Source organism: Triticum urartu, chromosome 2A, assembly GCF_056163025.1.
Source record: "Triticum urartu cultivar PI428250 chromosome 2A, HENAU_Tu73, whole genome shotgun sequence".
NCBI lineage: Eukaryota > Viridiplantae > Streptophyta > Magnoliopsida > Poales > Poaceae > Triticum > Triticum urartu.
Window position 1 is genome coordinate 595,131,684 of NC_141874.1, and position 12,859 is coordinate 595,144,542.

Below are 12,859 nucleotides of genomic sequence, written 5' to 3' on the forward strand. Positions count from 1 at the left end.
CCCTCTCCGGAGCCCCGAACGGATTCTAGATCAGCCCTCCCGAGAGGTTTTAGGGCTTGGGGGCGGCTCCGTATCGTAAAATGCGATGATTTCTTCTCTCTGATTTTTTCTCTCCGAAAGCAAATATATAGAGTTGGAGTTGGTGTCGGAGGGTCAACAGGGGGCCCACGAGGTAGGGGCGCGCCCCCCACCCTCGTGGAAAGGGTGTGGGCCCCCTGGTCTTCATATTTGGCGAGGATTTTTTATTGTTTTTTCTAAGACCTCCCGTGGAGTTTCAGGTCATTTCGAGAGTATTTGTTTTCTGCACATAAAACAACATCATGGCAATTCTGCTGAAAACAGCGTCAGTCCGGGTTAGTTCCATTCAAATCATACAAGATAGAGTCCAAAACAAGGACAAAAGTGTTTAGAAAAGTAGATACGACAGAGACGTATCAACTCCCCCAAGCTTAAACCCTTGCTTGTCCTCAAGCAATTCAGTTGACAAACTGAAAGAAAGAAAGAAAAACTTTTACAAACTCTGTTTGCTCTTGTTGTTGTAACTATGTCAAGCCAGCATTCAAGTTTTCAGCAAAGATTATGAACTAACCATATTCACAATAACGCATAGGTCTCATGTTTACTCATATCAATGGCATAATCAACTAGCGAGCAATAATAATAAATCTCGGATGACAACACTTTCTCAAAACAATCATAATATGATATAACAAGATGGTATCTCGCTAGCCCTTTCTGAGACCGCAAAACATAAATGCAGAGCACCTTTAAAGATCAAGGACTGACTAGACATTGTAATTCATGGTAAAAGAGATCCGATCATAGTCACACCCAACACAGATTAATAGTGATGAATGCAAATGACAGTTGTGCTCTCCACTAGTGCTTTTTAATAAGAGGGTGATGTCTCAACATAAAAGTAAATGGATAGGCCCTTCGCAGAGGGAAGCAGGGATTTGTAGAGGTGCCAGAGCTTGGTTTTGAAATAGAGATAAATTGTATTTTGAGCGGTATACTTTCATTGTCAACATAGAAACTAAGAGATGGCGATATCTTCCATGCTAAACACATTATAGGCGGTTCCCAAATAGAATGGTAAAGTTTATACTCCCCCTCCACCAACAAACATCAATCCATGGCTTGCTCGAAACAACGAGTGCCTCCAACATACATCAGGTCCCAGGGGGAGTTTTGTTTGCAATTAATTTTGATTTAGTTTTCATAAAGCATGGGACTGGGCATCCCGGTGACCAGCCATTTTCTCATGAGTGAGGAGCGGAGTCCACTCCTCTTGAGAATAACCCGCCTAACATGGAAGATAAGGACAACCTTTGTTGATACATGAGCTATTCGAGCATACAAAACAGAATGTTTATTTGAAGGTTTAGAGTTTGGCACATACAAATTTACTTGGAACGGCAGGTAGATACCGCATATAGGAAGGTATAGTGGACTCATCTGGAATAACTTTGGGGTTTAAGGGATTGGATGCACAAGCAGTATTCCCGCTTAGTACAAGTGAAGGCTAGCAAAAGACCGGGAAGCGACCAACTAGAGAGCGACAACAGCCATGTACATGCATTAACATTAATAAACATTGGATGCAAGCATGAGTAGGATATAATCAACCATGAACATAAATATCGTGAAGGCTATGTTGATTCGTTTCAACTACATGCGTGAACATGTGCCAAGTCAAGTCACTTAAATCATTCAAAGGAGGATACCACCCCATCATACCACATCATAACCATCTCAACAGCATGTTGGCACACAAGGTAAATCATTATAACTCATAGCTAATCAAGCATGGCACAAGCAACTACGATCTCTAATTGCCATTGCAAACATGTTTATCCATAATAAGCCGAATCAAGAACGCGGGACTCATCATATTTACAAAAACAAAAGAGGTCGAGTTCATACCAGCTTTTCTCCTCTCAGTCAGTTCATCATATATCATCATAATTGCCTTTCACTTGCACGACCGAACGGTGTGAATAATAATAAGAGTGCACGTGCATTGGACTAAGCTGGAATCTGCGAGTATTCAATAAACAGGAGAAGACAAGGCAATATGGGCTCTTGGGTTAATTCAACAATAATGCATATAAGAGCCACTTCAACAATTTAATTATGGTCTTCTCCTACTGACCCCCAAAGAAAAGAAAAGAAATAAAACTATTTACACGGGAAAGCTCCCAACAAGCAAAAGAAGAACGGGAAATGTTTTTGAGTTTTCTTTTTGATTATTGCTACTACAGCAGAAGAATAAACTACTACTAATTTTTTTGGTTTTTCTTAAGGTTTATTAAACACACAAGAAGAAAGCATGAAAAAGGAAATAAACTAGCATGGATATTATAGTGAAAAAGTATGAGCACCGACATCTAGCAATGAGTGTGTGTGAACATAAATGTAATGTCGGTGAGAAATACGTACTCTCCCAAGCTTAGGCTTTTGGCCTAAGTTGGTCTATGGCCACGGCTGGCCTGGCGGATATCCATAATAATAGTTGTTGGGGTCGTACTGTGATGAGGAAGAATAGTTGGGATCATATTGTGATGAAGAAGAAGACTTTGACTGCCACTGGCTGACAGTCATGTCGTGGGGGCTCATTTTGTGGTTCCTGTTCTAGCTCCTCGGTTGGTGCAGGGTTCCGGTAGGCGTGAATAGCCGTCAACGGAACAAGGTACGTGCCTGCAGTCAAATCAAACAAAGAAGGAGCAGGCAAGGTAATAGTCTCAGGATGATGTTTATTAAAGAACAATTGGTATTTAAGCTCCCCTGCCCTATTCTTAACAATAAAATCATGTGCCACCATACTTTTACGATCTAGATAAACACGGGGTAGCACTTTTTCTTCCTTCTCAGCATGCCTAATAGGTATGTTAAAATGTGCGGCTAGGCGTGTAGCATAAATGCCTCCAAAGATGGGGCCCTTAGTACGGTTCATATTTAACCGTCTAGCAATAATACCGCCCATACTAAAAGTGTTATCACCGTATAAACCTTGGAGTAGAATAGTTAAATCAGGGATACTAAGGTTTCCACTGTTTCCGCGTCCAATTAAACAACGACTAGCAAATAATGCAAAGTAACGTGAAACAGGAAAATGTATGTGGTACGTCTCCAACGTATCTATAATTTTTGATTGCTCCATGCTATATTATCTACTGTTTTGGACTATATTGGGCTTTATTTTCCACTTTTATATTATTTTTGGGACTAACCTATTAACCGGAGGACCAGCCCAGAATTGCTGTTTTTTTTTGCCTATTTCAGTGTTTCGAAGAAACGGAATATCAAACGGAGTCCAAACAGAAAAATCCTTTTTGGAACATGATTTTCTTCTCGGATAAGACCCAGGAGACTTGGACCCTACTCCAAGAAGTACCGGAGGCGGTCACGAGGGTAGGGGGCACCCCCCCTACAGGGCGTGCCCCCCTGCCTCGTGGGCCCCTCAGTGCTCCACCGACGTACTCCTTCCTCCTATATATACCCACGTACCCCCAAACGATCAGAACAGGAGCCAAAAACCTAATTCCACCGCCGCAACTTTCTGTATCCACGAGATCCCATCTTGGGGCCTGTTCCGGAGCTCCGCCGGAGAGGACCGTCATCACGGAGGGCTTCTACATCATCATAGCCCCTCCGATGAAGTGTGAGTAGTTTACCTCAGGCCTTCGGGTCCATAGTTATTAGCTAGATGGCTTCTTCTCTCTTTTTGGATCCCAATACAATGTTCTCCCCCTCTCTTGTGGAGATCTATTCGATGTAATCTTCTTCTTTTGCGGTGTGTTTGTTGAGACCGATGAATTGTGGGTTTATGATCAAGTCTATCTATGAACAATATTTGAATCTTCTCTGAATTCTTTTATGTATGATTGGTTATCTTTGCAAGTCTCTTCGAATTATCTGTTTGGTTTGGCCAACTAGATTGGTAGTTCTTGCCATGGGAGAAGTGCTTAGCTTTGGGTTCGATCTTGCGGTGTTCTTTCCCAGTGACAGAAGGGGCAGCAAGACACGTATTCTATCGTTGCCATCGAGGATAACAAGATGGGGTTTATTTCATATTGCATGAATTTATCTCTCTACATCATGTCATCTTGCTTAAAGCGTTACTCTGTTTTCAACTTAATACTCTAGATGCATGCTGGATAGCGGTCGATGAGTGGAGTAATAGTAGTAGATGCAGAATCATTTCGATCTACTTGTCACGGACGTGATGCCTATATACATGATCATGCCTAGATATTCTCATAACTATGCTCAATTCTGTCAATTGCTCAACAGTAATTTGTTCACCCATCATAGAAAACTTATGCTCTTGAGAGAAGCCACTAGTGAAACCTATGGCCCCGGGTCTATTCTCATCATATCAATCTCCATCACTTTAATCTTGCTTTGCTTTTACTTTGCCTTTTACTTTTCACTTTGCATCTTTATATCAAAAATACCAAAAACATTATCTATCGGATCTCACTTTCATAAGTGACCGTGAAGGGATTGACAACCCCTAATCGCGTTGGTTGCGTTGAGCTCTTTGTGTTGTGTAGGTACGAGGGACTTGCGCGTGGTCTCCTACTGGATTGATACCTTGGTTCTCAAAAACTGAGGGAAATACTTATGCTACTCTGCTGCATCATCCTTTCCTCTTCGGGGAAAACCAACGCAAGCTCAAGAGGTAACAAGAAGAATTTCTGGCGCCGTTGCCGGGGAGTCTACGCAAAAAGTCAACATACCAAGTACCCATCACAATCCCTATCTCCCGCATTACATTAGTTGCCATTTGCCTCTCGTTTTCCTCTCCCCCACTTCACCCTTGCCGTTTTATTCACCCTCTCTTTCTCCTTCCCCTTCTCCTTCTCTGTTTGCCTTTGTCTCGCTTGCCTTTTGTTTGCTCGTGTGTTGGGTTGCTTGTTTGTCGCGATGGCTCAAGATACTACCAAATTGTGTGACTTCACCAATACCAACAATAATGATTTTCTTAGCACTCCGATTGCTCCTCTTGCCAATACTGAATCTTGTGAAATGAATACTGCTTTGTTGAATCTTGTTATGAAAGATCAATTCGCCGGCCTTCCTAGTGAAGATACCGCTACTCATCTAAATAGCTTCGTTGATTTATGTGATATGCAAAAGAAAAAAGATGTCGATAATGATGTCGTTAAATTGAAGCTATTTCCTTTTTCTCTTAGAGATCATGCTAAAGCTTGGTTTTCTTCTTTGCCTAAAAATAGTATTGATTCTTGGAACAAGTGCAAAGATGCTTTTATCTCTAAGTATTTTCCTCCCGCTAAGATCACCTCTCTTAGAAACGATATTATGAATTTTAAGCAACTTGATCATGAACATGTTGCACAAGCTTGGGAGAGAATGAAATTAATGATACGTAATTGCCCTACTCATGGTTTAAATTTATGGATGATTATACAAATTTTTTATGCCGAATTGAATTTTGCTTCTAGAAATCTTTTAGATTCAGCCGCGGGAGGCACTTTTATGGAAATCACTTTAGGAGATGCTACTAAACTCCTAGATAATATTATGGTTAATTATTCTCAATGGCATACTGAAAGATCTTCTAATAAAAAAGTGCATGCGATAGAAGAAATCAATGTTTTGAGTGGAAAGATGGATGAACTTATGAAATTATTTGCTACTAAGAGTGTTTCTTCTGATCCTAATGAAATGCCTTTGTCTACCTTGATCGAGAATAACAATGAATCTATGGATGTGAATTTTGTTGGTAGGAATAATTTTGGTAACAACGCTTATAGAGGGAATTTTAATCCTAGGCCATATCCTAGTAATCCTTCTAATAATTATGGAAATTCCTACAACAACTCTTATGGAAATTATAATAAGATGCCCTCTAAATTTGAGAATAGTGTTAAAGAGTTTATGAATTCACAAAAGAATTTTAATGCTTTGCTTGAAGAGAAAGTGCTTAAAATTGATGATTTGGCTAGGAATGTTGATAGAATTTCCCTTGAGATTGATTCTTTAAAGCTTAGATCTATTCCTCCTAAGCATGATATCAATGAGTCTCTCAAAGCTATGAGAATTTCCATTGATGAGTGCAAGGAAAGAACTGCTAGGATGCGTGCTTCAAAAGATGCCTTTATTAAAGCGTGTTCTTCCAATACCTATGAAAATCAAGATGAAGATCTAAAAGTTATTGATGTGTCCCCTATCAAATCTTTGTTTTGCAATATGAATCTTGATGAAACTGAATATGATCTTCCTTTACCTAGAAGGCGTTCCAAAAATTCGGAGTGTTTAGATCTTTATGATGAAATTGATAAAAGTGGGATTGAAAGAAATAAAAATTAAGATGTTGCTAAACCCACTATATTAGATTTCAAGGAATTTAATTATGAAAGTTTCTCTTTGATTGATTGTATTTCCTTGTTGCAATCCGTGCTAAATTCTCCGCATGCTTATAGTCAAAAGAAAGCCTTTACCGAACATATTGTTGATGCCTTGATGCAATCTTATGAAGAAAAACTTGAGTTGAAAGTCTCTATCCCTAGAAAACTCTATGATGAGTGGGAACCAACTATTAAGATTAAAATTAAAAATCATGAGTTTTATGCTTTGTGTGATTTGGGTGCCAGTGTCTCCACTATCCCCAAAACTTTGTGTGATTTGCTAGATTTCCGTGAATTTGATGGTTGCTCTCTAAACTTACATCTTGCGGATTCCACTATTAAGAAACATATGGGAAGGATTAATGATTTTCTTATTGTTGCAAATAGGAATTATGTGCCTGTAGATTTCATTGTTCTTGATATAGATTGCAATCCTTCTTGCCCTATTATTCTTGGTAGACCTTTCCTTAGAACGGTTGGTGCGATTATTGATATGAAGGAAGGGAATATTAGATTTAAATTTCCATTAAAAAAGGGCATGGAACACTTTACAAGAAAGAAAATAAAATTTCCATATGAAACCATCATGAGAGCCACTTATGGATTGCCTTCCAAAGATGGCAATACCTAGATCTATCCTCGCTTTTATGCCTAGCTAGGGGCGTTAAACGATAGCGCTTGTTGGGAGGCAACCCAATTTTATTTTTATTCCTTGCTTTTTGCTCATGTTTAGTAATAAATAAATTATATATCCTCTGTTTTGGTTGTGTTTTTTGTGCTTAATTAGTGTTTGTGCCAAGTAGAACCGTTGGGAAGACTTGGGGAAAGTCTTGTTGAACTTGCTGTAAAAAACAGAAACTTTAGCGCTCACGAGAACTGCTGTAATTTATATTTGAAGAGTGATATTTAGTTAATTCTTTTTGCATGTGATTAATAGATAAATTTCTCACGTCCAGAAATTTATTTTAGAATTTTTGGGGTTCCAGATCTTGCGCTAGCTACAGATTACTACAGACTGTTCTGCTTTTGGCAGATTCTGTTTTTCGTGTGTTGTTTGCTTATTTTGATGAATCTATGGTTAGTAAAATAGTTTATAATCCATATATAAGTTGGAATAAAGTAGGTTTAAAACCAAAATAAATAAAGAATGAGTTCATTGCAGTACCTTGAAGTGGTCTTTTGTTTTCTTTCTCTAACGGAGCTCACGAGATTTCTATTGAGTTTTATGTTGTGAAGTTTTCAAGTTTTGGGTGAATTCTTTTGATGGATTATGGAAAAAGGAGTGGCAAGAGCCTAAGCTTGGGGATGCCCATGGCACCCCCAAGATAATCCAAGGACACCAAAAAGTCAAAGCTTGGGGATGCCCCGGAAGGCATCCCCTCTTTCGTCCACTTCCATCGGTAATTTACTTGGAGCTATATTTTTATTCACCAACATGATATGTGTTTTTCTTGGAGCGTCTTGTATTATTTGTGTCTTTTTTGTTAGTATGCCACAATCATCCTTGCTGTACACACCTTTTGAGAGAGCCATACTTGAATTGAAATTTGATAGAATACTCTATGTGCTTCACTTAAATCTTTTGAGCTATGTAGTTTTGCTCTATGCACTTCACTTATATCTTTTGAGCATTATAATTTTTCTCTATGTGCTTCACTTAGATCTTTTAGAGCACAGTGGTGGTTTGTTTTAAAGAAACTATTGATCTCTCATTCTTCACTTAAATTATTTTGAGAGTCTTAATAGCATGGTAATTTGCTTAATATAAATATGCTTGGTGTTCAAGATATGTGAAATTTTCTTTTGAGTGCGTTGAATACTAAGAGAAGATTGAAGCATGATAATTGTTTTGAGATATGGAGGTGATAATATTAGAGTTATGCTAGTTTAGTAGTTGTGAATTTAAAGAATACTTGTGTTAAAGTTTGTGATTCTCGTAGCATGCATGTATGGTGAACCATTATGTGATGAAGTCGGAGCATAATTTATTTATTGATTGTCTTCCTTATGAGTGGCGGTCGGGGACGAGCGATGGTCTTTTCCTACCAATCTATCCCCCTAGGACCATGTGCGTAATACTTTGCTTTGATAACTTCTAGATTTTTGCAATAAGTATATGAGTTCTTTATGACTAATGTTGAGTCCATGGATTATATGCACTTTTTTCCCATCCTTCCACCATTGCTAGCCTCTCTAATACCGCGCACCTTTCGCCGGTATCATACACCCACCATGTACCTTCCTCAAAACAGCCACCATACCTACCTATCATGGCATTTCCATAGCCATTCCGAGATATATTGCCATGCAACTTTCCACCGTTCCGTTTATTATGACACGCTCCATCATTGTCATATTGCTAGCATGATCATGTAGTTGACATCGTATTTGTGGCAAAGCCACCATTCATAATTCTTTCATACATGTCACTCTTGATTCATTGCATATCCCGGTACACCGCCGGAGGCATTCATATAGAGTCATATTTGTTCTAAGTATCGAGTTGTAAGAAAAAGAAAAGTGTGATGATCATCATTTTCTAGAGCATTGTCCCAAGTGAGGAAAGGATGATGGAGACTATGATTCCCCCATAAGTCGGGATGAGACTCCGGAAAAAAAAGAGGCCATAAAAAAAGAGAGAAAAGGCCCAAATAAAAAAATGAGAGAAAAAGAGAGAAGGGACAATGTTACTATCCTTTTACCACACTTGTGCTTCAAAGTAGCACCATGATCTTCATGATAGAGAGTCTCTCGTTATGTCACTTTCATATACTAGTGGGAATTTTTCATTATAGAATTTGGCTTGTATATTCTAATGATGGGCTTCCTCAAATTGCCCTAGGTCTTCGTGAGCAAGCGAGTTGGATGCACACCCACTTAGTTTCTTTTGATGAGCTTTCATATACTTATAGCTCTAGTGCATCCGTTGCATGGCAATCCCTACTCACTCACATTGATATCTATTGATGGGCATCTCCATAGCCCGTTGAAACGCCTAGTTGATGTGAGACTATCTTCCCCTCGTTTTGTCTTCTCCACAACCACCCTTCTATTCCACATAGTGCTATGTCCATGGCTCACGCTCATGTATTGCGTGAAGATTGAAAAAGTTTTGAAAAAGTTAGAGTATGAAACAATTGCTTGGCTTGTCATCGGGGTTGTGCATGATTTAAATACTTTGTGTGGTGAAGATAGAGCATAGCCAGAATATATGATTTTGTAGGGATAACTTTCTTTGGCCATGTTATTTTGAGAAGACATAATTACTTTAGTAGTATGCTTGAAGTGTTATTATTCTTTATGTCAATATGAACTTTTGTCTTGAATCTTTCTAATCTGAATATCCATACCACAATTAAGAAATTTTGCATTGAAATTATGCCAAGTAGCACTCTGCATCAAAAATTCTCTTTTTATCATTTACCTACTCGAGGACGAGCAGGAATTAAGCTTGGGGATGCCTCATACGTCTCCAATGTATCTATAATTTTTGATTGCTCCATGCTATATTATCTACTGTTTTGGACTATATTGGGCTTTATTTTCCACTTTTATATTATTTTTGGGACTAACCTATTAACCGGAGGCCCAGCCCAGAATTGCTGTTTTTTTGCCTATTTCAGTGTTTCGAAGAAACGGAATATCAAACGGAGTCCAAACAGAAAAATCCTTTTAGGAACGTGATTTTCTTCTCGGATAAGACCTAGGAGACTTGGACCCTACTCCAAGAAGTACCGGAGGCGGTCACGAGGGTAGGGCCCCCCCCTACAGGGCGTGCACCCCTGCCTCGTGGGCCCCTCGGTGCTCCACCGACGTACTCCTTCCTCCTATATATACCCACATACCCCCAAACGATCAGAACAGGAGCCAAAAACCTAATTCCACCGCCGCAACTTTCTGTATCCACGAGATCCCATCTTGGGGCCTGTTCCGGAGCTCCGCCGGAGAGGGCCGTCATCACGGAGGGCTTCTACATCATCATAGCCCCTCCGATGAAGTGTGAGTAGTTTACCTCAGACCTTCGGGTCCATAGTTATTAGCTAGATGGCTTCTTCTCTCTTTTTGGATCTCAATACAATGTTCTCCCCCTCTCTTGTGGAGATCTATTCAATGTAATCTTCTTCTTTTGCGGTGTGTTTGTTGAGACCGATGAATTGTGGGTTTATGATCAAGTCTATCTATGAACAATATTTGAATCTTCTCTGAATTCTTTTATGTATGAGTGGTTATTTTTGCAAGTCTCTTCGAATTATCCGTTTGGTTTGGCCAACTAGATTGGTAGTTCTTGCCATGGGAGAAGTGCTTAGCTTTGGGTTCGATCTTGCGGTGTTCCTTCCCAGTGACAGAAGGGGCAGCAAGACACGTATTCTATCGTTGCCATCGAGGATAACAAGATGGGTTTTATTTCATATTGCATGAATTTATCTCTCTACATCATGTCATCTTGCTTAAAGCGTTACTCTGTTTTCAAATTAATACTCTAGATGCATGCTGGCTAGCGGTCGATGAGTGGAGTAATAGTAGTAGATGCAGAATCGTTTCGATCTACTTGTCACGGACGTGATGCCTATATACATGATCATGCCTAGATATTCTCATAACTATGCTCAATTCTGTCAATTGCTCAACAGTAATTTGTTCACCCACCGTAGAAAACTTATGCTCTTGAGAGAAGCCACTACTGAAACCTATGGCCCCCGGGTCTATTCTCATCATATCAATCTCCATCACTTTAATCTTGCTTTGCTTTTACTTTGCCTTTTACTTTTCACTTTGCATCTTTATATCAAAAATACCAAAAATATTATCTATCGGATCTCACTTTCGTAAGTGACCATGAAGGGATTGACAACCCCTAATCGCGTTGGTTGCGTTGAGCTCTTTGTGTTGTGTAGGTACGAGGGACTTGCGCGTGGTCTCCTACTGGACTGATACCTTGGTTCTCAAAAACTGAGGGAAATACTTACGCTACTCTGATGCATCATCCTTTCCTCTTCGGGGAAAACCAACGCAAGCTCAAGAGGTAGCAGTATGCTAGTGATTCGTGCATCAGAAACCTTCCTGGTTTCTCCTACAGTGATATTATTAATAAATCCCCCCACATCATCGTGGTGTGGTTCTTATGTCTTGCCCTCAAAAGGGACTAAACAAATACGACAGAAATCAAAAGTGACATCTCCTTAGGCTCATCATATAAATGAAATTCCACCGTAGGTGGTGAATTCCTAGGATCAAAATAAAAGTTTTGCACAAAGGTATTTGTGAGTAAGAGATACTGATCGCATTGGTCGTGGAGGAAAGCGGTGAGGCCAGCATTGTGAGCCAATTCATGAAAATCTTCATAGATACCGGCTGCTCTCAAGAAATCTTCAGAAGGCCATTCACATGCCCGAATCTCCGCGGTGCGTGGCAAATTATACTTAGGCTTGGGTGCCGTTTCCTTTGAGCTTTGGCTCGATGAGCCCCTCAATAATCTCCTCATCATTTTCTGAAATAATCTGAATTTTTTAGTAACTTCAAAATAAAAGTAACCAAACTCAATAAAATTGATAGCAACTACTTCTACAAGTGCCTAGAGCCTATATCAAGCATTAGAACTACTTGGAACCATATAAAATTGACATGCAAGCGCAAGAACATGGCCACCTATGCAGCACAAATTTGCAATGAATAAAGCACTAGAACCAAACTAATTGGACCAATGGAGGAGTCACATACCAAGGAACAATCTCCCCAAGCAGTTTTGCAAGAGGTGCTTTGAGCAAGGAGATCGAAAATCACAGCAAAAGTGGCTGGAACACGTGCTTGAGTTGGTTTTTCGGGTTTGTATGAGACAGGGGAAGAAGATGGGTGTTGGGATAAGTGGAGGAGGGCCACCGTGGGCCCACGAGGTAGGGGGCGCGCCATATAGGGGGGAGCCCACCACCCTCGTGGCCAGGTGGCAGCTCCTCCCGCGGTGATTTTTGCACAGTAAATCCTCAAATATTCCCGAAAAAATCATATTAAATTGGCATGTCATTCTAAGGACTTTTATTTTCGGGTTATTTTTATATTGCACGGATAATCAGATAAAACACAGAAAAATACTATTTTTACTTTATTTAATATAAATAATAGAAAATATAAAGAGGGTACAGAAGTTTGTGCTTCTAGTTTCATCCATCTCATGCTCATAAAAAAGAATCCACTAACAAGGTTGATCAAGTCTTGTTAACAAACTCATTCTGATAATCATGAAACCGGAGAAATTTCGAATAACACTAAGTTACCTCAACGGGGATATGCACATCCCCTATAATAAGTATATCATATTTCTTCTTGACAGTAGGAAGAGGAAATTCAAAACCTCCAATTATAATCGATGGAATTTTTCCGATGGAGTTGATACTATGAACTTGAGGTTGTTTCCTCGGAAAGTGTACCGTATGCTCATTACCATTAACATGAAAAGTGACATTGCCTTTGTTGCAATCAATAACAGC